General features: G+C 41.8%; 1 long non-coding RNA gene across 1 annotated transcript in view; it reads right to left on the reverse strand.

Moving 5' to 3' along the window:
• LOC146812248 (uncharacterized) overlaps positions 1 to 27,400 on the reverse strand; it is a 402,972-nt gene that overhangs the window by 23,095 nt on the left and 352,477 nt on the right. Inside the window, exon 3 of the long non-coding RNA XR_014965885.1 lies at positions 24,107 to 24,173. This is a non-coding gene — a long non-coding RNA (uncharacterized LOC146812248). The remainder of the gene's footprint in view (positions 1 to 24,106; positions 24,174 to 27,400) is intronic.

A 27,400-nucleotide genomic window follows, 5' to 3' on the forward strand; every position in this document is an offset into this window, starting at 1 on the left:
GGAATGTGCATGGTTTATCGAATAAGTGGTTGGCATTCCTTGGACTAATGATACATTGCCTGTTTTCAGGAGACATGGGCAATTACTAAAATCTCCTTTGAGGGATACAACAGATATTATGCTCCTGCAGTTAGAGAAAGCATGGGTCACTCATCAGGCAACCGAGGGATATGGGTGCCTGCCAAATGTTTAAGATTTGTGAGTCCTATCCTCCTCATTTGTGTTACTAGTAATATAGCGTGTATTAAATTGGGTGGAAACCATCTAATGGGAATGGTTGTGGCTTCTTTGAATGTTTATGTACCCCCTGAGAGGAAGGACAGAGGTAAATTCGTATTGGATATACTTTAGGAACTAATTCTAAAGGCCAGATAGGCCTATAGAGAATTTTCACAGCACACTATTGTAATAAGTGGTGATATGAACACTCCATTCATAGACAATATAGAAGACAGTGCACTCCTAGAGGTAGGTAATGCGTGGGGTTTACTGTAAGTAGTTTGGGAAATAATAAGGAAAGCAAATCACAGGGTGAAGGGCAATGGCTTAGGTCATTGCTCTTGTCTTGCGGACTAAGACATCTGAATGGCTGCACACCTGCTGATACCAAGCAATTGAGACCTTCCATGGCAATAATGATCATCTATAATTAATTTAATTCTAGCTAATATTGAATCCTGGCCAGCGGTGAGGAATATGCGGGTGGTACCCCACCTAAATAGTGACCATACCCCACTTGTTGTATCACTTTTCGTCAGACCTAACCTGGAAGTACATACTCCCGAAAGAGCATCAAAAGGAGGAGGTCTGAGAAAAGTCGTTAGGTGGAATGCTGAAAAATACATGTCTTTTGCACAGGATTTAAGGAATTCAATTCAGGCTCATGGTGAGGAGACGTTAATGGAATGGGAAGAGGAACCCGTTGATGAAAGGGTATTAGTTCCATTTGATCAAACCATTGGGGATATTCCACCCTGTATGACAACCTCCAAGAGTGTGGAGTATATGAATGTTATTAATCATACAGGCAATTGATTTGACTATGAATGTTGGTTGAGAAAGAAGGAGTTCTGTTATGCCCTTGTGAAGTGCCATGACTGTGCAGCAGCAGATTTAGCTTTTATTAGAACAAGAAGGGAATACAAAGAATTGATCCAGGGAAAGAAGCGTGAAATGCAACTTAAGATCTGGGACAAGGTCATAAAGGCAGCCAGGGAAAAGAATTTTAAGAACTTTTGGTCACACATTACATGGATTAATAACCAGTGCAGACCCAAGAAGGCTATGTGTATAGTGGTGCAGGAATGAGTTTTACATTTTACTTCTTTTCATGCGTCTACCAGGGAAAGGAACTATCCCCAATAGGTTATAACTAGGTCCAAACAATCTCCCCTGGGAGTGGATGATTGAGATTCCACTGAATCTGAGGTTAAAGAAGTCATATTACAAGAAAAGCCTAAAAAAAGCTCCAGGCCCAGATTTTGTACACACAGATTTATATCAGGCTGATCTTTCATTATGGGTTCCCCTTCTCACTAAAGTATTCAATTCCGTTCTGAGATCTGGAGAAACACCAAAATCTAGCTGAGGGGTGAAAATTCTTCCACTATTGAAGATAGGTGTGAGAACGGTCCCATCCAATTTCCGGCTAATTTCATTATTAGTTGATGCAAGCAAGATCTATGGGAGGGTGCTTTCCAATCGTATTTACAACTGGGCTGAAGATGGGAAAATTCTAGGAGACAATCAACTAATCTTCAGCAGGGGCATTAGAATAGTGGAACAGACCATTTGCCTATACTCTCTATGTATTAAATATACAAAACAAAGGGAGGTCCCACTGGTTATAACGTTTACTGGTGGGTTTTTTTAAACTCTCTTTTATTGATCATTGTAGTACATTTTAGCAATAGAAACATCAATACACACTTATATCACATCATTCAACTATCTTGTGTATTTATATTGACCATATATAAGGCAGTGTAGCGAGAGTCTGGTAATATGGAGAACATAATACAATCAACAGATGCAGTCCAAATGGATTGTCCAACAACCTGGGGAAAGTGATAATTTTGCCCCTGGCAGAACTCCCGGTCATCTCCTCGATTAAGAGCAGTGGTCAGCAATAGATATAAATCAAGACAAACAATATTAATAATTGCATATCGACTGTCAGCTTCAGGTTATCTTCTTGTGTACGCCCCTCATCCCACCCCGGTGGGGACTATGCCCGTGTCCAGTGGCGAGGCGGTAGTTTGACGAGCAGACCCGGCATAAGCCCTGAAGGGCCCCCAGATGTCTTTTGGGCGCGAAAAAAGCGGCAATGTGGTGGAATAAATGTTGCTGTTGGTATGACAATAGGCTAGGCTGTCGAGCCAGCTCTGTAACATGGGAACAGTTTGTTTGCTGGTTTTAAATCAACTTTTGATTAGGGATCAGGGACTTACTTTGGCCAGCAGTACAAAAGCAGGGTCTGCACCAGTATTTGATCTTAGCCTTTCAGAATCTGCTTGGAGATACTTCAGCTCAAATGCGTTATGGATCTAGAGGAGAATGCACGGAGATCTTTTTGATAACTACTGGTGTGCAGCAAGGGTGTGTGCTGGCCCCTCTGCTTTTAACTGTTCTTGAACGATGTCGGCCCTTACCTATATAGTATGAATTTAGATTGCCCTAAGTTAGATTACTCACATATACTTGTGTTGTTATATGTGGACAGCACAGTTTTGCTGAGTTTTCTATGCATACATTGATAAGGGCTTCCTTAATTACCGTGCTAAGAAACACTTAACTATCAATGTTTCTAAGACTGAATTAATGTTACTGGAACCAAGGATTGAGTTAAGATGCCCTTTTTCCATGAATAGTGAGATTTTAGAACCGTTAAACTATTTTGACTATCTGGGAATTCGGTATGACACTAAACTGTCTTGGAAGCAGAAAAGGGAAAAAGCGGCTGCAATTTTAAAGCAGGCAGCAGCTGCAATAATGAGATGTAAACAAAGAATAGGGTCAGTCATTGAGTTTATTGCTACATGTTTATAAAGGCAGTTACAGCTGTGAAATATGGAGCTGAAACTTGTAGCTACAAAAGATTCCTCTATACTTCAGAAAATTGAGAATAGTTTCTGAGGGCATTGTTGATGTTGGTTTGGGGTATGCTTTTTTAGCATCACTATATTTGGAACTGGCCATTAGAACTATTTCCTATGTTATTGCCCTAGCCCCTTTGATTTATTGGGTATTCCTACAGAGAAATCATTTAGCTGGAATATACTTAGCATCACTCTATTGGAATCTGGGCATTAGACGTATTTCTGATATTTTTGCCCTAGCCCCAATAATTTATTGGGTATGCCTACAGAGAAATCGTTTGGCGAGGATATACTTCAGCGCTATAAGGGAGGTAGCCCATTGTCCTGGTCTGCTTTGAATACCCAGGTGGAACCATGTTTGCGGCACCTTAAAGCTGCTGAAACTTGAAAAGTTACTGTGAGGATCCCACGGTGATCAATGGAGAGATGATAACTAAGATGAAGGAGGCTTATTGGCAATATAAAAATCAAATGATATATGAGTCTAGTAAGGGTAGGATCCTGTTACAGGGGTTCTTAAAGCACAAATCCATTGTTGGCTTTGAACCTTATTTGGATGACATCTACCCTGAATTACTGTGCTCATATATAAAAAAAAATCCCACTGGTGACTCTTCCACTGAAGGTTTATGTTGCCAAATGCAGTAAGACCAAGGAGATTGATGATGTATGTGATTGTTTTTAATGAGACTGATACCTTAGCTCTCCAGAGATCTATCGGGCAGTTTCTATGTATATTTGGAGTGCTTGGATCATGAGTGAGAAATGGAAAAAAAATGATTTGAAATTGTCTAGTGTTGTATTTATCATGTAATGTTTTAAAACTTTTATCGAGGTGTTGTACTTTTCTTTTCATTATCTTTGCATGTGTTATAATAAATTTGTTATGGCAAATCCTGAGAACACTAAATACTGATGATTGATCAGTTTAGCTTTGAATAACCTGAGGTTTTTCACCATTATATATCTTTGTTATGCAGTATCCAGGGCCAGGTCCATAAACCATTCCCATGAACAATACGTTGACAATCACATTGACTATGCATTCTCCATGCCTGGACATTTAAATATCGTGTTCAGGCATCCCATAAAAGCACAGGATGCAGAAGCACTCTTGGATTTCATTGTTCTCCTACTTTTATTCCATTTACCCCTTTTTTTGTTCTGGCTCCAATGTAAAACATATCAATATGCATACTGAGATATGTGGCATACAATTGTTTAGTCCACACTTTCTGGTTTAATCTTTATGTCACACATTGCACATATAATGTTTGTGTGGAATATATCTTGCTGAGTTTTTTTCTTTCCCCTGTGATGTCTTCCTCTAAATCACCCTTCCCTCTTTTAGCGATGCAAAATCAGGGATTACCACACCAGGGGTTCTCTGCTCAGTAATTCTTCTTATAAATGTCCTGCCTATCATATATGTTTGTAATTGCCGTTCACCTCTACACTTTTCCCTTCATTCATCCAGAATGAGGGATTTAAAAGATTCCAATTCAAGAATAGCTTTTTCCCCAGACAGATCTTCCAATTGCTGATGTGCTAGTGGAAAAGAATTTGAAAGTGTCTTCATCAAAATATTAACCTCAGTCCTCCCTTTGTTGTGTGCCATCTTTCACTACCTTTTCCTTTAAGACAACAAACAACAACATCATAATTTCTCCAGTTGCATGTCGTCACAACAAAGAATATACTGTAGAAAATGGTTCTCATCAATTAATTTCGTTTACAATGGCTTTCATCAGGTTGAAGAAACCAATCTGAAAAAACTTTGGGGCATATTATCAAGGACGGTGTTAAAATTATCGCCGGTTTAGAGGCAGAAAACTGCCGCTAAATTTGCGATAATGGGCTTGATAATATGCCCTGGAGAATTCCAATAGAAGCCCATGTTCACACCAGAACATGGGCTTCTATTGGAATTCTCCAGGGCATGTTATCAAGCCCATTAGCTCCGCTTTAGCGGCAGTTTTCTGCCGCTAAACCGGCGATAATTTTTAACGCCATGCTTGATAATATGCCCCTTTATTTCTTCATGTTTGATTTTCGTTTTGTGGCTTTCCATGGGGGTTCCCCAAACTCTGTCCCCCTTTTTTTTTTAAAAAAAAACACCCTTGTCCCTTTCCTTCATAGTACTTTCCTGCCCACTTTTCTCAAACCTTACACCTGTCTCGAAGGGGAACCAGCAAAACACCACGACCAAAGAACAATGCATTGCCTTTGCAACGCGAGAGGAACAAAGAATGCGTCTGAATCATGCATTCCATTTACAACACAAGTCGTTACAACAACATGGGTTAGGTAAAGCTGATCTGGACTTTAAAGTCCAACGCTTTCCCTACTGTTGCAGGGACTTCAGTTGAAATAGTAAATTATTCTGTTCCAAAGTCCAGCACCCCCGTACGGCAAGTTGAAAATGGAATGGAGTGGTTGAGACGCATGCTTTGTTCCGCCCGCGTCGTTAAGGAACGCGTGGTTGTGTCACGGTCTCGAAGAGGTGTCAAGTTTTGGTGCAAAGTCGTGCCTACCTTTTTTTTAGTAGATATGGCTTTGCATTTAAAACCATGAGGAGTTGCATGGGTACACCAACGTACCACCCTTTGCGGCAAATTAGCGGAAAGTAGAGGATAGCGATACAATGCATTACCTTAGGTAACTTTCAAACACAAATCATCATCTTCATTGCAAAGTAAATCCCAGCACATTTTTTTTCGCCTGGTTTGTGTCATTGTTATGATGCAAACCCAGTTAATTTCCATCCTAGTCAGGCCAATTCATAGTACGAAAGAATTATGTAAAAATCGAAAGGAAAGCTACCTTACTAATATAACAAATGATGCTACCTACAAAATACGAAGTAATCGTATTTTAGGAACCGGCAAATCAATAAAACGAATGAATTAGTTTTCCAAGACAGAAGTATCTTACGTGGTCGAAATAGTAAGGTCTTGAAAGCATTCCTTAATATTGGTTCTAAGCCCCTTCCGGGGAATCTCAGCTCACCTGCATGTGTCACTCAAATGATTAATTTAACAAGTGTATGAAGGTCACCAAAGCTTGAGCAAAGCCATCTGTTTGAAAACATGCTCCATAAACGTGTGACTGGAATACTCAAAGAGCAGCGCTCTGAGAAAGGGAAGGGGAATGCCTTGGGGTGCACATCAAGGTTAGCTTCAGAAACTCCAGCACAGGAAACTACCAGCTTGAGTTTATCTGCTTTAGAATTAGGAATTGTTTCTTCCGAACGGAGGTGAATTTAAAGTGATCCACTAGAGTGTGGTAGCCTGATGCGAATTTCTAACGAAGGGCACCTTGCCGCCCACCTATTGTAAAATAAAGCTGTACATCAACAAAATTATTACTCAGCAATGCTATGCGTATCCATACATTAGAAAGAATGCGGAAAGATTTCCTGCACTGCTTGAAACGAGTCGTACTCCTGCTCCTGAGAGATCATGTGTAGTGTGCTGGAGTTTTATTCAAACTTCCTGTCAAAGTACCCAAAGAGTAAAGGAGATGCCAACTGGGAGATGGACAAAATCACACACTAATTTTACTTTGGTCATTTAGCATTCAATTAGCAATTCTACTCATCAGACTGTGTGCCCAGTAGTGGTCATTTACACTTCTCACAGCCGGTCTGCTCGTTAGAACTGTGTAAATACTATTGATTGATTACACAACTCGTTCACTCTCTGCTATGATTATCTTCAGACATGAGGCTAATCCACAAACTCTCTGGCAGGGGGTGGGTTCCCTAGCAAGCCCTGGAACTAACTCAAACTGGAGCAGTTTTGGGGAAAACACGCCACGATCATAAAAAACACATGTTCCTGTACACCCTTGCCAGCCTCCTCGTTTACTTGGCTCGGCCACGCAGGGTAAATTCTTGGTGCCCAGTGTTAAACTTAAATGAATGGGAGGTCGTTCATTTGCCTGCCTTGGTGCATCTATGTGGAATTCCCTTCCTATTGCAATTCGTAATGAAACTTCATACATGAATTTTCGTAAACTTTTAAAAATGTGGTTATTTAACCAATAATTCATCTTGAATTGCATTTCTGATTTCCTTTAGTGCTTTTGTCCTCTGTCAGGTTTAGCGCTGGGAAACCCTTGTTGGGTAGCTGTGCCCTGTATAAAATTATTTTAACATAACATACACCTTTGTTTTTGGTCTGCTGACTACAGAATACAATATTTCCTGCACTGCTTGAAACTTGTGGTCAATTATTTTTTCTGGGGTAATTGTGTTGCTTTCTCACTAACCTTAGTTATATATTTACTGTACGTTGGGGCAAAGAAAAACATGCACTGGATGGGACTGGTTTATTGCCAGTGCCTGGCAAATCTCTGTTTATATCCTACTAGATTATAAACACTACAATTTTTCAAATATTCAGCACAGCTCTAAACATTAGTAGTGGAAGTTGAGACTCATGACCTCCTATTTGTAAAGAAAGGACTAGATTTCATACATACTCCACAGTAACAGGGAGGGACAGAAGTTTGGGGTGGCTGGAGTTTTTGTAACTTTGTTGCACCTGAATTGTTTTACAGCGTGTCGTTGTCAGTGTTCTACGCTCACTGAGGATGGTGTGAATAGGAATACATAAATAAATAACATGTTTGAAAAAATAAATCTCTGTATGTTGAAGAATGCCTATCTGAATGTAATACATACATAAGGGCTATGATTGTTTGTTGTTGTTAATTTTCCTGTGTATGGTATATAATTAGAAGAATAGATGGTGCATGTTTTAAAAGTACTATTATTCTTCCAAATATTGCTTCATGTAAGGGTTGCCGTGTTTTGTTTACTAGGAAACATGGTAATCTTTTTGGGTATCTTTGTTATTGTACAGAAGGAAAGGTGCAATATAAACTTTTAGTTAAAGATATTCAGGAAGGTTAACATCAGAGAAGGACTTGGCTTTGGTAAGCCTTGCTTACTTTTCATTTTCTGCTAATTAGTATCTTCATATTAGATTTGCCAGATAATTAACCAGATACACGCAGGGCTATTTTTCTTGATGCCTCCTTGTGGATTGAACCAGAGAGCTCACTGTAAGTGTGTGCAATATTTTTGTATCTGCTCTGATTTATACACCTATGAGACAGTCAGAGTGGCTGTTCTCTGAAGATCTTTCTACAAAATTCCCCAGAGTCAAGGCTCTGCCCATGTAACAGCCAGACAAATAGTTGACAATCTTCCAGGGCCCGGGGTTCTTTGTGTCTTTCCCTGCAATAGACTTATCCTTCGTGGCTAAGATGTCTGTTGCCTTTTTGATACAACATATATAGCTGGTGGGGTGTTTTCTTTGTTTTTAGCCGATTGTGAGTATAGAAATCTAAAATAAATATTTCATTGTAAAGCTAAAAATGTTGTTTACATGTTTGCCAATATCACATTTACAGTTAACCTATATACTGTTTTTAATTTTTTTCTGACATTCTCCTTTAGATTACTTGTTCTTTGTCTTTGGTTTCAGATGTTAGAATCAGAATAACAGGTGTAGAATGCAACCATAAAGGTACACAATACAAGATAAAAACATGGAATATAGAAAATGCTCATTTAAGTACAATTTGAAAATAATATTACATGAAATCACATAAAAAATATAGTGCCATGCAGTAGGACAGATACATATAGAAAAACATATCAAGGTGAAGAACTACTAAATTACTGAAAGTGTACCGTGCTTTGTGACTGCACAGCAGCTCCCAAGAAAGTGCCGACATAAAAACAAGGCTCGTCATCTATCAATTGTTATAAAAAATAAAAAGCTGGGCTGCTCCGCCTGACGTTCTGGGACCTCATAAAAGAGATTAAAAATAGTTTGGTGTATTTTTTGTAAAATTCCCATAAAAAGGTAAAATGCGAACTTGTTTGCCCAGATCTACTACCACAAGTACATAAACAAGTTCCTAAGTGTTTGACAGCCCAGTGGAAAATAAAGTAGGTGCTGAACGGTGTTCGCACTACAGTAAAACAATAAGCGTGGTTCCCAAAGCCCACATGCACTAAACAAATAATCAGTCAATGGTCTGTCAAGGCTCAAGCACAGGTAAACTGCAACAGTGGGATTTAGTATTTCCACATTGAGTTTATGGGATTAGGATTGATTGAATAGTAAATATTTCACATGCTTTTTGTTTAGACTACTACTGGAGTCAGGCTCCAGAAAAGGGAGAGACAACCCAAATTCCTGGAAGGTTTTCTTCCTATTTGCTGCCCATGTTATAGTAAGGACTTTATCGCATGCAAGGCAATCTCAGACAATATCTCTTGTGAGGGCCACCTCCTCATTTCTCTTATTAAATAACCACATGAGTAAGGAACGAGCTCTAATCCATTTTCCATATAGGTCAAACCCACCTCCTCATGATAAATGAGATGAGAGGAGGATAAAGGGACAGAAAGGGCTTTTCTGCAAAAGTGATTTTTCTCCACCTGAATGGTTTTGCAATTTGCAATTCCCCAAAGTTGCATAGGGCCGCACCGAGTCGAATAAATCATAAATCTCTAATCAGTGCTAAAACTGCCCTCCCCCGGGGGCTGAGGTAAACTAAAGAGGGAGCCAACTTCCCTTTGGTTTCAAATGATTCTGTTGATTTAGAAAAAAAAAATTGGAGCATTTTTTTAAATCAGGATATTTCATTTAAATAATAATGTTAGCTAGAATCTTATCATAGTTTTGGTTTGTATTTTATATTTATCTTTGGTCATTTTGTGTGTCCCTGCTCCATGGTCTACCCGCCCTGTCATGCCCACTTCATTGCAGTACCAGGTATTTTGCACTAAGTGATGCACTGTGGTTAGACGCTTCACTCACTGCAACCTTCAAAACATTTAGGGGGAGATTTTCAAAAAAAGTTGAGCAACGCAGCGCAGGCCCCCGCGAGGCCGCGCCACGTTGCGTGACAGGGAGAGAGCAGGAGAGGGCCATTTTTTCAGAGATATGGCTCTCTCCTACCCTTTCCCTTGCGCCAAAGCTGATTTCAGCTGCTGTGCACCATGCACACACCTTAGTGCTGCAGTGCTAGGGTGTGTGCATGAGTGTAGCATAGGTTTTGTACAGGAAGGGTACCCTTCCTGTACAAAATACTATGCAAGATACGATGCAAAGCTTTACCCACTTTGCATACGTGCTGGACAGTGTAGCACGCATGGAAAGTCGGAAAAGCATAGAGAAATGAAAACATTTTTAATGCTAGCGCCTCCTTTTAATGGGCCATTAACGTTTGGTGCAAAACCATGTTTACAAATATATGTAAATATGGTTTTGCGTCAAAGGGCATGGATGGTTGCATGGGAACCCCCATGTACCACCCATGTACCGCCCCCTCTGCGAAAAGTAACGCAAAGCAGTGCTTCGCGCTGATTTGCGATACTTAAAGAATGCTTTCCAGTGCAAAACTTGAAAAAGGAAAGAAAATAGCAATAAAAAATTGCGCTGGTTTGCGTCACTTTTGTGATTATAAACCAGCTCAAACGTTTTGAAAATCTACCCCTTTAAATTGAAGTTGATCTACGCTATCATCAGTGTTGCTTTGTGTCTCGGGGTACCGTTGAAAATGTTGCTAAATCCTTGCATATTTGTCAGTGATCATCTAGATACAGATCTCTTGTATATACTTTGGATTCCTAAAGAAAAATTGAAATATAAACATTTTGCGTCCTCCTTGTGACATGCTGGATGCGTAATATTTACAGTATGACGCATCATGTCGCAAGGAGTTACAGATACGTCAGTATTTCTGACGTATCTGTAGGCGCAAAAATGACGCATTGCTGGAGTGTGTCACAAAAGTGACGCAACTCCAGCAATGGGTCATTTCACAATGGCATTTCAAATGTACCTGCATCAGTCTTATGCCTGCTGTGAGGCAGGCATAAGATATTGACGTATTTGCGTCCTAGAAGTGGCTCAGTGAAATCTCATAGCTGCAGATTTACAAGGAACTGAGGCATCTGCACAGATGCGTCAGTTTCCTTGCGTCTGTGCAAAATGTCCTTGCACCACTATGGATGCACTGTATTTAGAATATAGTGCTCCATGGCGCAAGGATTAACAGATGCGTCAGAAATTCTGACGCATCTGTTGGTGCAAAAGTGACACATTGTTGGAGTTGCTCATAAAAGTGACGCAAATCCAGCAATGCGCCACAATAGATGGGTGAGTCCCATTCAAAAAGCCCTGCTTCATTCCTTACGCCTGGTTTGAGCAGGCATAGGGATTTTGACACAGTGAAGGCGTAGAGTGACGCAGTGGAATCTTCTAGATTTCACTGCATCAGTTCTACATGGCTTTTTGCGTGGGAATGCCCACTCTGCATACATTATACCTGACATAGGTATAATGTGACGCAGGGCTTTACAACAAAAGTGACACAACTGTGGCGCAAAAGTCACGCAAGGGGTTTGTAAATCTGCCCCATAGATTTCACTGCATCACTTCTATGAGACTTACTTGCGTCGGAACGCCCACCGTGCATACATTTTACCTGGCGCAGGTATAATGTGGCGAAGGGGTGTTCAAAGTGACGCATCTACCTAGATGCATAACTTTATAAATATGATGCATCAAGGTGCGGTTTTTACGCCGCCGGTGCGTCACAAAAAGTGACGCACCGGCGGCGCAAAAGTGTCGCAAGGGCTCATAAATAAGCCCCTTTGTTCTCTTCAAGGATGCACAAGATTTGCAATAGGTTAATCTATCTTCGCTTTATTTCTTATATGTCTTTTTTAAACTTGTGCGATATAAACAATTCTGTTCACAAATATATGCATGGTAAGGTACACTCCAGTTTCAGGAACAGTGACTACTGAAGTTCAAAATACAAGTTTCTTTTGACATGATATTTCCCAGGTGTATCAAAAAAGCAAAGGTTATAAAACAGTATGTGGTACTTTCGCCTCGTTTTCATTTAGCAGCTAGCAGGTCATAAGCCATGTCTCATGAGTCGGACTTTCTTTTCTAGCAGCAGGCTAGTTCCGTAGGTTAAAATGTCCCTTTCACCCAGGAGCGACAGAAAAAAAGTTACCTATGTTTCCATCAAGCAACAGCAAATTTGAAACGCCTATTTTTACAATGCCTCACTCAGATCGCATGCACAGCCACATTTTAGTCTGACAAATCATTCCCAATTTAGGGATTAAATTCGCAGGGGTCATTTAGACTCCTGTTCAAAAACTCAGAACGAAGTGTTTCTGGATGAAATACCATCTGCTTGTAATTTTTTTCGTGTTCAGAGTACGATTTTTATTTTGAGGCAAAATATGAAGAACAGTGCACGCAAACAGAATTTGCACACATTTTGTGCAGGTTAATTCACCTCTTTTGATATTTCATGCGATTACTTACTAAATGCTACAAGGACAAACTACTGGCGCTCTATGGGCTGCGCAGTAAACCACTGCCTGTGCTAGGACACCTGTAAATACGATTTGCAACTTTCTAGAATAGTTGCCAGGGTCTGTTGTGTTATGATATGTTACATGGTTTTTATACAGTATGCATTCACCAGTTATTTGGCACTTTGGGAGTTTAGACCTAATGTTTGTGCTGGTAGATCCCGTGAGCCTGTCCGCAGACACACAATGGCCAATATACTATTAGTTTTGTCTTGGAGGCTTTGTTCTTCAACCTAACCTGAAAGAACCACATTGATGTCATGCATTATTCCTGTGGGGTGCATTGCCAGGTGGAGTTTCTGGTCTTACTACATTCAATCTATCTTCTCAGCTGTGGCAGTGTGGATGTGTAAGGGTTCTACAGGAATTACAGGCAGATGTATTTGTGTATCGAAAAGAATAGGTAGAGCATAAGACAGTTAATCAACCTGGCAGGTACATTGCAGTCCAGAGAGAGAGAAGCAGAGTAAGACACAGCACTGCTGTCTCTAGCAAATTGGGGATAGCTCTGTGATTTGCAGCAGCAAAGTAGTCCTGATGTCTATGACAAGTGAGGAATATCTGTGCTGTCTGCTCCTAGCATGTGAGCACTCAAAACATTATTCCCTTAGACAATAACAAGGCATATCTCTAAGGGATATGTTAAGGCAAATATGCTCCCTGGCGGGTGAGGATATCGATGCTTTCTGCATTGCATGAGGAATGTCAGGCGAAGACGAGTTGGCTATGCTGACAGTGGCAAGTGCATATTTGAGAAATTGCTCCTATCTCTGGACAGGTAACAGTTTGTATCATATGCTGGTGCTCATGTCTAGTCAGGTGTTGGCCCAAGAAGACTGCTGGGAGAGGTAAGCACTGCTACTGTCTTTCATCAATCACAGTATTGGCGGGCAGAGGGATGCATTCTTGTTTGCCCTCACTAATCAATACATTTATCTGGAGAGTCCAGAGCTGCAGAAAGAGTTAGTAGGAGGGAGAGCTAGGGGAATACCAACCATTAACAATCTTAGACTTTTAAATTTAAATTTAAATCCATCACGTAATGGTTAAATGTCACCCAGTTGGTTACTTCACCTATTTAAAGAGCTGGCCACATATTAGGTCTAATTTTCTCAAACATTCAAAATCTTAAAGCGGAGGATCCCCTGAGCTTAGTATGTACGGATCACTTCCTTGTCTCTTTTCCTTTTAGTGTTGAGACTAAACAGGAAATGAAGAAAGATCACAAAAGATACCTTGGGGCCTGCCCTACAGACAAAGGATCCCCAGCTGACAGTGAATCCTCCAGTTTTACTTCCTGGATTATAACCACTTTAAAGATGGTAGCACCTCTCAGGTTAGTTACTACTTCTAGAGCGACACCTTCCAATACTTTGTTTTCAGATGAACTTAGAATAGAAAGGAGCAGCTGCAAGAGGTCAGCGCGCTGCTGGAGAAAGACTTACAATCTTGCAGCAAAAAATGGCTATAAGGAGGCGTTAAAGAAATTCCGAAAGTTGATGCAATCAAAGAGAATGTAATATCTAGTCAGTCACACAGAGAGTTCAGAGAACTCTCCTAAGGCCAATTTTATGATTGTTAGATCTTTTTACCAAACTGGCAGCGATGGATGGTATCATCAATCCAGCCCCTCTCCCTGTGTACGAGTCTGTCAGATTTCTTCGAAGAAAAAATCCTAAAATTGTATTCCTCGTTTCAGGCTGGGGTAGGGGCCTTGGCTACACAGCAACTAGCAGGTTCAAATACCTCTAGTTCCTTCTTGGAATTTCTCCCGATAACAGTTGAGGAGTCATTGTTTGAATTTCTGAGATGCAAGTCGTGTTCTCCAGGGGACCCTTGTCCTTCTCAGTTTTTTAGATCAATGGCCCCCTTGTTAAATTCTGTACTGAGCCAAATCTGGAACTCCTCTCTTAAAACGGGCACCTTTCCGGCCATTTGAAACAATCATTTTTATTACATTTGCTGAAGACACCTAATGCTGACCCGGATGTGCTCAGTAACTTTCAAACGATTTCTCAGCTGTCTGCACCAACAAACATTTTAGAAAAACTGGCTCAGCATCAGATAGCCGATTTCATAGAGGCAAATGGCCTTCTTCACGATTCTCAATCGGGCTTTCGACCTGGCTACAGCATGGACAGCTTTGTTAGAAGTGCCCGATTCAGTGAGAATGACTGTTGATGGTGGCGCATCTGCCATGATAGTCTTGATAGACCTATCAGCAGCATTCGTCATGGTAAAACACCGGATCTTGCTGAAAAGATTAAGTCAGCTTAGTGTCCGGGGGGTGGCACTTGCCTGGATTTGTTCCTATCTCGAAGACAGCCTCCAACAGGTTTTTCTTTTCCCATTCGGATCCTCACTAAAACTTCTACTGTGTGGAGTTCCTCAGGGCTCTGCCGCTCTTTAACATTTATCTGGCTCCACTGTTCACTCTTATCTCATCATGGGGGGTGCAGGTGGTTTCCTATGTATATGACACTCAATTGGTGTTCTCTTTTAAAGAACAATCCGCTGCTGCCTCCCACAAATTCAAGGAGTGCCTGAAAGATAATTCTATATGGATGAACAGTAATTGTCTGAAATTAAATACAGATAAGACTGATGTCTTCTATTGTGTCAGGCACCTACTCCCCCTGTGTGCCTCTGGTGGCCCATAGAGCTGGGCCTCCTGCCTGTTCCGATGGACTCATCAAGAAATGTTGGCTTCAGGTGGGAGATGCATCTATTGTTTACTGTGCAAGTTCAACAGGTTTCTTCAGCATGTTTTGGGAAGCTGAGAATCATTAGAAAATTCTTTCATTTACTGCCGGAGGAAAACCACAGGATCCCGGTCTATGCTCTAGTGACTTTACTGTTGGACTATGCCAACAGCTTGTGCCTGGGGTTGCTAACTTACCTGATTCATAGACTTCAGATGGTCGAGAACGCAGTAGCGAGGCTAATTCGCTGGGTCCCCTTTCGTCATCATATCTCCCCCTACCTGAGACAGTTGCATTGATTCCCTGTGGCTAGAAGGATAGAATATAAGGCACTGACCTTTGCTTTTCGAGCCTTGTGAGGCATAGGCCCAGGCTATCTTAAGCTAAGGCTCAGTCCATATCGACAGGAGCAGACCTTGAGATCCAACTGCCAGCGACTGATTTGTGTTCCACGATATGCCAAAACACAACAAGGTGGCAGGTCCTTTTTAGTTAGGTCCGCAAGATAGTGGAACTCTTTGCCAATCCAGTTACGCCAGATAGAAACAGAACATGAGTTTAGGAGGTCCCTAAAATCCTGGCTCTTTAGACAGGGGTAGTATTATTGGCTATTTTCTCTTGTAGTCTGTGTAACGCCGGGACACCGCTGATGGAGGTAGCTTCACGTTACAAATGAGGGCTGTTTGATTGATTGAGACTTCTTGCAAGAAAGTGACACCAGTTTCTGAGGCAAAAGCCATCTTCTGGTTGGTAAGAGATGCTCTTCTGGCAATCTTTAATCACAGGGCAACCATGCCTAGTTTGTCAAAGCTCTGGCCCTGACCCTAGGCAGAATTCTTGGTTACTCCAGTGAGCCAGTCATGTACTATGCCCAACCAGGTTTCTGCACACATGAAAGTTGCCATTAGTGATATCACTCGTGAATCAATGATGACATTTTAGATATCATGAGCGAAAATGGTTATGGTTTTAATTAACTAAACAATAAATTTACCATTACCAGATATCATGAGCGGTGTCATTTAACAAGTCACGCATGATGTCATGTATGAAATCAAAAGCAGGGCATGATGGGGCGCTAGTTATGATTTCTTCATCTAACTGGAACTGTCAAGAGTTCAGTGCTTTTTAGATTTTCTTTTGTAACCACACTACTTTAAAGTGTAATGACAAGTGTTTCTGACTTTAAGTTAAAACCCATTATAATCAATAAAACACCACCAAAAGGAATACTAGCTTTTCATTAAAAAAATGCAAACACCAGGGGTAGATTTATCAAGATTTACCTCAAAGTGATGCTGAAACTCTAAATATTCTTTTACAGCGCCACTGGGACCACTCTCATCATGTACTAATGATAGTGGCAGCTCCTCGAAGGAGTGCTGCGGGGCAGTGGGATGGGGCGGGGGAGGGGGTAGTATACTCCAGCATACGGCTGAACGGAGTTAGGTACATAAATAAATAAATTAATTCAATTACATTGCGCGCGCTGCATCGCCATTTGGTGTGGCCGCGCAGCACTCCCTCAAGGAGACTGACAAATGAACCTTTTAGCACTTGTGTTTTTTTTTCCTTTCTGCAGAAGGACGCCGTCACTTCACCAAGCTAACAAAACTGCTCACTGTTTGTATTTGTCATGATTCGGAAGGATGGCATTTTTTGCAAAGCATTAATTTTGTTTCTTTTATTTGTTGCATTTTTTCTACCTATTCGGCTTTGCGAAGAGGCCAGGGGTCTTATCATGATTCAATGTTTTGCCAGCCAGAATTTTTCTGTGTGATTCTTTTTGGAGTCTTGAGCACATACATTAACTAGAAGTATCTCATTGTTAGTGCATGATTTCTCACTCTAGGATTCGGAAACATTCAGAGGCAATTACTGCCCTGCATTTCCAAACTTTAGTGTCAACAAAACATATATGATATATGATATTTTGAGTTAATGTATGTTTCAAGACACAGGAGTCGCATTTGATCAGTATCAAAATAATGCAATATCTGTGACTGATACTAAATACCTTACTGCAGTTCAACAATAACAACTAACATCGGTGCTAACAACTGCACCAGCTTTTTGTTCTGTGCTTAGTTATTGATTATGTTTTACTCTTTGATGCTTTGCAAACTTTTGTATTCCCTTGCCTCCCTTAGTGATGTAGTTTTTCAAAGTCTACCTTGCCCTGCAAGACGACCAAGCCATGAGGAAGCTTTTTTCTTTGTTACATATTATTTTCTTTCTTTCTACAATGTTTTGAGAGGCGGTGAGACCTCCCAAGGCATTTGTGTACCCAGGTGGGACGTACAGAAAGTAATCAATATGTACAGTAAATGATCCTGGTAGAGGATGATGGTGTGGAATCATACAAGGCTGTGGACAACTATGTAAATGGTACTGCACTGTGCTTCATATTTACCTAGATTAATGGTTTTTGTTACTAAATTTAACACCAAGATTAAAGTAACGGAAGTGGTTACTAGTGGTGCCGTCGCTGTAACCAGAGCTCTCTTGAAGCTTCACCTGGATGAAAGCTACTGTTGGCTCAGATTTAGGGGTCTATTTACCAAATTCTCAAGCAATGCAACAGGCAAAAATGATGCACTCCACTGTGTGAGAAAGAGAGAACAGGAGAGCGTTGAAATGACAGAGAACGTCCATGCACCATCCATGGAACTCCCCCTAGAGGCTAATTGTAGCATAACAGCGCTATGCATTGCTTTGCATTACTTTCAAGTGCATTTCCAGTGCAAAACAAGTTTTGAGCTAGAATGTAAATTGGGAAAAGAAGATTTTTTGTGACTCAAACACGACGCAAAATCATAGTAAAGGTACCCCTTAGTGTTCTTCATGCAATTGAGTGGTGCACGAACTTGAGTTGAAAATCGTGTGAGCTATAAAAAGCTGCATAGTCATTTTGAAGAGAGTCACCTGACGATAATGGCACGGGCCCCACTGAAGTTTAAAAAGGTCTCTTTGGTGTGATGCACAGCCTTGAGCCATGTTGCACTGTGTAGCCAGACTTAAAGTAAATCTTTGACCTTGTCAAGTTCTGTTTGCCTTTTTTGTTCTGTGAGTTCCCTTTCTGATGCTGAAAGGACTGCAGGCCATGCAAAGCTTTCTTTCATCCTGTCAGCCATTCTGCTCTCCTTCCTTTATAGTTTGCCCAGCATGAAGCCCACGTCTCTCAGACATTATTTTTATTCACTTCCGTTGTAGTGTGTTGTTTTTCTTTCTCCCATGCTCTGTGATAAAGCCAGGCCTTATAGTGCAAATGTTCAGTTCGATTGTACATTGATATTTTTCAGTTTGACTAGAGTTTTTTTTTTTATAATGGTTGCAGTAACTCTTTCTGCTAATATATGTTGATATGGAGCCATGACAAGACTATAGAGTTTACAGGTGCATCCTTTAACAACCTGCGTTACTGCAGCCTTCTGCAGGACGCCTAGTGAACGCAGGCCTAATTTCTAAAAGAATAAGGGCCGGAGCAGCGATGGCCCGTATAGGGCGTGTTACCGGGGAGGTGATGTGGGGCAGAGGAGGGGCAGGGTGGGGGATTGCAGAATGCGTCATACGGCCGATTGCAGGTAAGTTACGAAAAATATAAAGAAAACAAATTTTGTTGCGCGCGCTGCATCGCATTTGGCGATGCTGCGCGCACGACGAAATTCGTTTTTTTTTTTTTTTTGTAACTTACCTGCAATCAGCCGTATGCCGCATTTTGCAACCCCCCACCCTGCCCCTCCTCTGCTCCACGTCACCGCCCCGGTAACACGACCTATACGGGCCGTCGCTGGGCCGGGGTCCAAAGTTCTGCTCAGAAGATCACGGCCTGTGCTACTGAATATTGGGGTTTGCAGAAAACCAAGGCTTCATGGTCTTCTTGATTGCACCCAATGCTTCGTTTACCCCAATACACACTTCCTACTGTTTTATCTCACTTTTACAGGTTCTTTTTCATTGCTGCATTCTCCCTTTGCCATTGAATTTCCATCTTTCTCTCCTGCCTTCTCTCCCCCTGTCATATCTTTCTCTCTCCTGCTCAGGGTCAAAGTTTGACTTTGAAAAATAAGTAACAATCTCCTAAAATGAGTGCCAGTGAGTACCCCCGGCAAACACTGTTTAAGCACTGAGTAAGTGACTGTGGTACTGTATTTATCAGAAAAAGTGTGACCTGTCACCAGCTGTTACTAACGTTTGTTACAGAGTCAGCAAAAAGCCTGCAGTAGCGTTGACATTCATTACAGAGCATTTTCCAGCTGCAGATGTGCAGCTACTAAAGATATTTGCTGATGTCCAATATTTTGTTCCCTGCTTTTTATTTTGTTACTGTCAGAAGGACAGGACTCTCAAAGCTTTCTCCTGCCACCCAATGCCCTCCAATGGCATCCTTTGTCTTGCCCTGCAAATGCCCTAGCAAGCATGGTACATTTATCCTTTGTATCATGCTCTGCGAAGGGGCATACCACCACAGGGAATGTTTACACCATTAATAACATACTTTAAATAATGACCTTTGCTACTGCTGACAGTACCAACATAATGCAGTATCCCCAGCTGTTACTTGGAGATGCTCTGGAGTCAGCATCCTGGCTGCAGTAGCTTTGGCTGTCATTAGAAATTCCTTTGCAGCTCCACAGGGACAGCTAATAATGTTATGTGCTTCTGCACAACATTTTCCTTCTCTGAGTTTTCATTTTACATTATCAGAAGAACAAGCTCGCAGAATTCATCCTTTTTCCCGGACCCTATGTTGGGCTCCTTTCTTGTTTGTCCTGTAAGGCCTGTAGGCTGACCTCTCAGTGCGTTGGTAATGACCTGTGTTACTGCTGATAGCATCAATATAATGCAGTATCCCCAGCTGTTAGTAGAAGATGCTCTGGCGTCAGCATCATGGCTGCCTTAGCTTTAGCTGTCATTAGAGATGCCTTTATAGCTCCACAGGGACTGCTAATAATGTTATGTGCTTCTGCATAATTTTTTTCCCGAGTTTTCTTTTTAGATTATCAGAAGACCAAGCCTCGCAGAACTCATCCTTTTCCCGGCCCCTATGAGGGCCTCCTTTCTGGTTTGTCTTGTAAGGCAAGTAGGCTGCCCTCTCAGAGCATTGGTAATGACCCTTGCCACCTGCTGACTGCAGAAAAACAGCGATAAGTCCCTTGTGCCCCGATTAAATACCATTCACAGAGCCATGCCTGGGAATCAGGAGTGTGGCATTGCACAAGGGGGACATTTTGTGTTGCACCATATTTGCTAAGAGTCACATGCTGATGACGTAATTGGCTATGCCAAAAAGTCAATTTTAGCACTACACTAGTCATTGCATTATTGCACGAAGTTGACCCGACAGTGCTTCTTGTGGTATTTTCATTCAAGGTACAATTTACAGTACAAATTTCAGAGCAAGCATAACCGCTCAATGCTAAGCAGCATAACATTTGTGAAATCCCTGCAATTATGCATAGATAGAGGGTCATTATATGATATTCCACTTGCACCCTGTTTGACCTTTATTTGATTGAGTGTTATGATTCCATGATAAGCCTGGGCTTTCTATTTTAGTAGAGTTGGCTTTGAAAATATTTGGGTGTTTGCACAGTTTCCGCCCCTTTACACATTTACATTGACTACCTTGGAGCCAGTGCGCCCTGACAGAAAGCAATTTTAGTGCAGTGCTTGTGTCAACTTTCAGAATATATTAGTTTTTTCCAGTAGCGGCCTGTGTTTCGATAGAGGGGTGGGGGTCGATGGATGGATGACGAGACAAATTAAGAAAAACAAAAAAACACTTACCTGCCGCATCGCGCTCCTCTCCACTGCAGGCACAGGCTCCCAAGGTCCGCTGCAGCCAATCCTGATGCTGCTTTCATGCTGCTGGCAGCATGAGAGAGGTGACTGTATTGGTCTGAGCAGCCTCGATTTGCAGCTCGGGTTGGCGAGAGCTTCAGTGCGCATGACTGTTTAGCTGTCCTGAGACAGCCGGCCAAACCATCATGTGCACTGATAACAGAGCAAAACACTCCCCCGAGTGCCTGTCATCCCCCTGGCTCTGCCCCAAGCCTTGGCTCCAAGAGCAAAAATAAAATGATAATAAACAAGGGTTTATTAGCGATTCATTTTTCATTTTTTTGACTGATATTATTTAGAAACACTTTTACTGTACATTGTTTTACATTTATTTTATTCAATTTTTATTGGTAATTATTTATGATACTGTATTTAATGCATTTGTTCTGTGATTTTATCTTTTATGGTTGTGAATGCGACGGATTAAAGATTAATTTGATTGATTGACTGCTGGCAGGGGGGCGATGCTCCTTCACCATATCGGCGGAGCCACTGCTGTTTTTTTCAGTGTGGAAGATGACCAACATTGCAGTTTGCACAAGAAAGCTATGTTGCATCACATGGACGCCACACAAACATTCAGTGAATCTAGGCCTGTCTGTTACTTGCAGTTATGGTCTAATCTGAGCTGGTGGTTGCAGCTGGGGCCCACCAGCACTCATTTTTGGGGACCTGCCGCTACATTTCCTCAACAGAATTACATCCAGAGCACGAGAAAATATAACATGTTATATTGAGAAGAAGCAATCATAAAGAAACAAAAAGTCCTCCTTTAAGTTCCCTCTAGAGTAACCAACTGTTTTGTAGCCTATATAAACAAATATGTTGTTTTAACCCTTAAAGTAAAAATTAACCAAAGAAACGCAAAGTGTCAATGTAAGTGAATGCAAAAGACACAGAGATGATGGACGGAATACAGAGAAAACCAAATATTGACACCCACTGATTCTTTTGGTCACCATGCCACCACAGTTAGACCAAGCCATATGCAAATCAGTGTTGACCCTGCGCCTCATAGGGACAGTCCAGTCCGAAATGTCAAGCCAGGTCTTCCCTGGACCGGAAACAAGCATCCTGGGGGCGGTTTCGGGGCATCACCCCTTATCAGCCAGGCTAGCTTGAATCCATTGGCACAGTGAGACCGGGACCCACGTCTGGGCATACCCGGCGCACTTAAGACGAGGAAGCAAAATACACACAGATGATGGATGGAATGCAGAACAAATCAAACATTCACCCCCAGTCAATAGATCTGGGTTAAATTCATGGGGGCATATTATCAACTGGGAGCGAAAAATATCGCTAAGCGCGCTTAACTCGAGTATAGCTATCGCCTGCTATTGCTGGAATTGATCGCTGAGATATCGCGTTATTATCAACGGCTATCTCCAATGCGATAAAAATTCCACTGAAAGCGGCGGAATGCTGGATTATCGCTGGTAATCCAGCGATAATATTTCTGCGACAGGGAATAGCTTGGTAATAAGTCATGGTGGATTTAGCCGGACGATCCACCTCCCATGGGGTAATGCTGCTAAATCAGATATTTTTCTGGGGATTTAGCACAAATTCTATTCTCGCTAGGCGTGTATGGGGCATCGTTGGTAATAGCGCAAAGCTGCGTTATCGATGTTTTATCATGCTGTGAATGTGAGGCACGCCTGCCTTGCATCTCATTAGCGATGAGATGCAAGGCGTTGGTGAAATGGGTGCTACAACGAGGGAACACACGCTGAAGCCTGTTAGCGTGTCCTTGTTGATACTGCGATATCGCCACTTTTCGTCCAAAAACGGCCGCTAAAGCGACGATAATTCTCTTGCTAATATGCCCCATGGTTCTTTTGCTCACCATTCCTCCCCAGTTTAGAATGGTTTTATATTTCACTGGGACCGTAAGGCATTTTAAAGCCAACGTGTAGCACGGGTCAAGAGCTTGACCTTAGAACTTTCTTTTCATGGAAGTTTAATTCCTCCAGTGTGACAAGGTAGGATGTGGTAGCCAGCAAAAATCCTTCATAATCGCAGATGACAAAATCTGGGCACTGGTATAGGCCTTCAGTTTTGATGCCAAAAGTTCCGAGTGTGGCAAATTGGAAACTGTTGCTGCTGAGGTTGCTTTACCACAGGGGTAATTTTACCACATTATCCTAGTCACAAATTTTATTTTCTCAATTAAGTTGACTAAAATCATACAGTTGGACCATGCGAAATGCTAAAGTTCAAGGGGCTTTACAAGGTTGGACACTTGACCGTGAGGACTTTTATTTTCATGGCAAAAATGTCTGAGCCTGGTGAACCAGGAACTGTTGCCGATGCAGCATGTCTTTTCTAGGTGGCTTGGTACCTTTTCCTGGTCCTTCGGATGTTAAATATCTTTCTAAGCTTCAAACTCTGAAGATGGAGTTCATCATCCTGGTCATTCCTTCAAGTCTTAAACAGAGAGAGGCAGATCCTCAGGTCACACTTAGGCAGTGAAAGGCAAGCTCAACTGCTCATTGCAACAAGAGCTCCAGTAGTGCCCACTATCATGCGGTCAACAGGTTCTTCCACTACGAATACAGCCAAACAGACATTTGAGAGGGTTTCCATAGAGAGGGTACAAGGAGAAGCAGGTTTTCCTAGTCTATCTTCAAGCAGGCGTTACTTAACAAATGGATGCCCTCCTGTCACTGTCCAGTCTATTGCTTATTAGACACGACACCTGAGAGACTGGAGAATGGAGAAGGTGTCTGCAGTGGCAATGTATGTCTGTGCTCTTTTTATTCCCCCAAATCATCACAAATGCTATAATCAGTGTGTATGAACTATTCCCGATTTATCACTTAATTAACAAGTGCTGTATTAATTATGCTTCACACTGTGCTGAGGTACAGTACAATCAGTATGCTTTAGAGCCCAAAGGAACATTCTAGAAACTGAAGGAATGGAGTTGCATGAGATTACAAAGTCTTAGTAGCCATTTTAGATGCTAAGGTATAAATACCCTGCCTACACCAACCACACCCTACTATGCAATGAGACCGCATGGAAAGACTTACCAAAATCCACACAGGCAGTCGAAAATGCCTTGTCTGGGGAAAGTCGCAGAACCCGAACATGAGGAATCTGTAAGAAAAAAGACGATGGAAAATCAAGTGGGTGCTGAGGCACAAACTCCTGAACTCGCTTGCAAACATTAATAACACTTAAGAACTTTCTGGAAGGTTGTGCTTGAGTAAATCTTAAAGGTACATGATGCCAAAGACAAGATTTTTTGTGTAGCGATCAAGTGAAGACATTATGAGACAGGAACAAGGAATGAAACAAGAAGGGAACAGTATGAGCAACAGTGGTTGCTAGAAAAGGGAATTTATGTGCAAAAACAAAAGACTTGGGGGCATACGTACAACAGGCAGCGATAATTATCGCTGACCTTGTATACCGCATTTTTTTGTATCGCTGGAATATTTCGCCAGGCTAGCGTTGTATTAACAACGCTTAGCGCCATGGCGATGTATATTCCAGCGATAGCGCCCTTTTCCATGGAACATCGCTGGTTTTCCAGCGATGTTCCATGTAAAACGGAGATATGCTTGATGATACTTAGGGGCATATTAGCAAGACCGGGGATGAAATTATCGCCATTTTAGCAGCAGGAAACTGCCGCTAAACGGCGATAATGGGCTTGCTAATATGCGTTATAGAATTCCAATAGAAGCCCAGGGGGCATATCAACAACAACCGGCGATAATTATCGCTAAGCGCACTTAGCGCTAGGATAATTATCGCCGGCTAGCGTTGATTTTTATCGCTGAGATAGCCTGCTATTAGCAACGCTTATCTCAATAGCGATAAAAATCCTCACGCTAAGTGGCTAACGTGAGATTATCGCTGGAAACCCAGCGATAATCTCACGCTAGCTTGTTGATAGGGACAGACAAACTTAGCCATGATATCCTCATTCCATAGGTTATTATGGCTAAGTCAGAAAAATACCAGACGTAAAAAAGCAGCGTTAACCGCGGTTAGCGCTGCTTTTTTTGTCTCTAACAGGGTTAGCGATATTATTGATAATAGGAGAAATGTCGCTTAGCGACATTTCTCCTATTATTTTACTCTGGAACGCCCCATTTGCATCTCATTAGAGATGCAAGGGGAAGCGTAGAGTAAAAGGGTGCTAACATGCAAATTTGCATGTAGCATCCTGTTGTTGATAGGGTGCTAGTTTTATCTCTGCTTTTTTGGCTTTTAAAGCCAAAAAAGCAGAGATAAAGCCCTTGTTGATATGCCCCCTAGTTAGATGTGCAGGACATCTAACCTGGGCTTCTATTGGAATTCTATAACGCATATTAGCAAGCCAATTATCGCCTTTTTAGCTGCAGTTTCCTGCCGCTAAAACGGCAATAATTGTATCGCCGGACTTGCTAATATGCCCCTAAGTAGGTGAAGCACCTCTGTGTAATTACCAAGAATTTGCAGGACCAAGTAATTCTGTGCAGAAACTGGTCGACAAAGACAGCCCAAAGGACTAAATATAGGATACGTATCGGTAAAGTTGCGAATGGCTGATAAGAGAATGTAGCCTAAGGGCTAGAGCGGTCGACCTTGAGGCTGGGGAACAGGGTTCGAGTCTCTGCAACAACGCTCAATAGTCTGTGATTCTGGACAAGTCATTTAATCTCTCAGTGCCTAACAAAAATTGATGTGTCTTTCTGTAACGAAATGGGCGCTCATGTAAAGCGCTCTGATACCTGTGTCTCGGGTCTAGCTCGTGCGATATAAAAATAAATGTAATGATTACTTTTTGAAAGTTGAGCTCAAAACTGAGCGCTGTTTCTTTCTTTCACAAGTGATTGTGATATATCAGCTCCAGTCAAGGAAAGATCATAGTGATGAAAGCACACCAGTAAGCAAACCTTCAAATTCACATTCCCCTTTTCTCCTTGGAAGTACACATTGTTTGGAAGACACTAGTACATTTCTAAAATTGTGTGCCGAAGGGTGATGATCCAGGCTTCTCAGGCAGAGATAAACCATGTTTTAATTAAATCAATATTAATATCAAATCTATGTTTACCAATAAGCCAGATTTCTGATAAATATTATATCAGAGCATGGTTGATCTCTGTATCATGTTCTTGTCAACATAAAAGTGACTAGTGTTTTAGCAAACTTTTCCTATTGGAATGGCTACTGCATGCTATGCAGCTGAAAGGGTTTGGTATTCCGTCACTCCAGGGGCGGAGTAGACCACATATTTGGCATGATCCACGTTTGCACATTACGCAGCTTGACCTTTTGCCCTCAAGGGTACTACATACAGGGTACAAGTACATCTCAGGTTCTGTCAGGTATGTCTTCTCCATAGTGAGCAAATGTGAGGTATCTCTGAGCAGTGCTTTTCATTGTCTGTGCTCTTCCTGCATCTTTGAAGAGCAGAGGAAAGATTACCCTCATTGGCTTCTGCAGGATGGGAGATGGTTCTCATGCAACTTCATAGATGGTCCAGTGACCACTAGGCTGCCCAAAGCCACTAGTGAGCAGATTGACCACAGCCTTGGTGGTCCAGCTCTATCTCTGGAGCCTCACATATGGCTGCACTTGGCAAAGAGATTGTGAAAGCCGAAACTTATTGGACTCCTGACCAAGCAGTAAACGGGTATGAAAGGCAGGTCACAGCAGCAACGCTTAGATAGGGTCATAGGAAGGTGACATCTCTGCTCTGATAAACAGCTTTACCTTCTCTACATATTCTCCTCCAAGAGTACACCCAGACCTGTACACAGTGTGTATTTGAGGGGTTTTAAGGTAAGTTATACCCCCACATCAGTTTGTCTTGCTTTACTTGCCTCCCTTACCAGTGTGTTTACTAGGGTAGGTCCCTTTGGGTCCGGTGTAGGTAGTCTTAGTCCCTGTTCTTAGATTCAGCGCTGGGAATTCCCGTTGTTGGGGCAGGTACACGTCTTACAAGAGTTTTTAACATAACATAACAGCAAAGCAACCCACTAGAATACACCATACACTTGGAGACACAAGAGTTATACTGTGAGATGCAGATCATGGCTAAATTTCATTAGGATGGAGTGGTTCCCCTTTGAGAATGTTGTATACTTCCAAATTGAGATCTCTGCAAAACCACGGTATGCCACTGTCAATACATTGATTTCACTGCTGTATGAGAACCTGACCAGAGAAACAAGCCCAGTGCTATGGACCATATTGAGATAAATAGGAGACTATGGTGTACTGTACAGCCAGCTGTGGGGGAGTTTTCATCCTAATGTTTAGTGACAGGCTGGGGTTTCTATATCAGTTGCATCAGGTGAAGACAACTGTGTGGCTTTGTAAGTGCC

This window comes from Triturus cristatus, chromosome 7 (genome assembly GCF_964204655.1).
Source record: "Triturus cristatus chromosome 7, aTriCri1.1, whole genome shotgun sequence".
NCBI lineage: Eukaryota > Metazoa > Chordata > Amphibia > Caudata > Salamandridae > Triturus > Triturus cristatus.